This window comes from Nicotiana sylvestris, chromosome 5, assembly GCF_000393655.2.
Source record: "Nicotiana sylvestris chromosome 5, ASM39365v2, whole genome shotgun sequence".
Lineage (NCBI taxonomy): Eukaryota > Viridiplantae > Streptophyta > Magnoliopsida > Solanales > Solanaceae > Nicotiana > Nicotiana sylvestris.
This window is the reverse complement of record NC_091061.1, coordinates 173366590-173368358: the sequence shown is the minus strand read 5'-3', so window position 1 is coordinate 173368358 and position 1769 is coordinate 173366590.

Genomic DNA, 1769 nt, shown 5'->3' with positions numbered 1-1769 from the left:
GTGGTGTTCTTGGGGCACGTAGTGTCCAATGAGGGTATCCAGGTTGATCTGAAGAAGTAGAAGCGGTTTAGAGTTGGCCCAGACCATCTTCTGCTACGGAGATTAGGAGCTTTCTTGGTTTGGCGGGTTATTATCGTCGGTTCGTACATCTATTGCATCGCTTTTGACCAAATTGACCCAAAATGTTGCTCCTTTCAGGTGGTCGGATGAGTGTGAGGCGAGCTTTCAGAAGCTCAAGACTATCTTGACCATAGCTCCAGTGTTAGTCTGCCATCAACTTCTGGTTTTTATACCATATATTGTGATGCTTCTTGGGTCGGCATTTGGTGTGTTTTGATGCATGAGGGTAGAGTGCTTGCTTATGCTTTGCGTCATTGAAGCCCCATGAGAAGAACTACCCTGTTCATGATTTGGAGTTGGCTGCCATTGTTCATGCGGTGAAGATTTGGAGGTACTGTCTCTATGGTGTATCTCATGTGGTGTTTACTAATCATCATAGCCTACAACACTTGTTCAAGCAAAAGGAACTCAATTTGAGGAAGCGGAGATGGTTGGAGCTACTAAAGGACTAAGATATTACCATTTTGTACCATCTGAGAAAGGCCAACGTGGTGGCCGATGCCTTGAGTAAAAAGGCGGTGAGTATGGGTAGTCTTGCATTCCTTCTTGTTGGTAAGAGTCCCCTTGCAGTTGATGTTCAGGCTTTGGCCAACCAGTTCGTGAGATTGGATATTTTGGCGCCCAGTCGAGTCCTAGCTTGTGTGGTTTCTCGGTCTTCCTTATTTGATCGCATCAGAGAGTTCCAGTATGATGATATTCATTTACTTGTCCTCAAGGATAGGGTTCAGCACGGTGATGCTAGAGATGTGACTATTGGTGATGATGGGGTATTGAGGATGTAGGGTCGGTTATGTATGCCCAATATGAATGGGCTACGGGAGTTGATTCTTGAAGAGGCCCATAGTTCGCGGTATTCCATCCATCCAGGTGCCACGCAGATGTATCAAGATTTGAGACAACACTATTGGTGGAGGAGAATGAAGAATGATATAGTTGGCTTTGTAGCTCGGTGTCTCAACTGTTAGCAGGTGAAATATGAGCATCAGAGACCGAGTGGCTTGCTTCAGCAGATAGAGATTATAGAGTGGAAGTGGGAGCAGATCACCATAAATTCCGTAGTTAGGCTCCCACAGACTTCGAGGAAGTCCGATGCTATTTGGGTGATTTTGGATCGACTGAACAAGTTCGCACACTTCTTTCCTATGAGCACTTCCTATTCTTTAGAGCGGTTGACTGAGATTTATATTAGAGAGATTGTTCGCCTTTATAGGGTGCCTGTTTCTATCAATTTAGACAGAGGCACACAGTTTACATCGCAGTTTTGGAGAGCCGTACAGCGAGAGTTAGGCACTCAGGTTGAGTTGAGCACAACCTTTTACCCTCAGACGGACGGACAGTCCGAGCGCACTATTTAGATATTGGAGGACATGTTACGTTCATATGTCATTGATTTTGGGGGTTCATGGGACCAGTTTCTGCCACTCACAAAGTTTGTTTACAACAACAGTTATCAGTCGAGTATTCAGATGGCTCCGTATGAGGCTTTATATGGGAGGCAATGTAGATCTCCAGTGGGTTGGTTTGAGCCGGGTGAGGCTAGGCTTTTAGGTATAGACTTGGTTCAGGATGTATTGGACAAAGTTAATTAATTCAGGATCGGCTCCGCACGACGCAGTCGAGATAGAGTTATGATGACAAAAAGGTCTGTG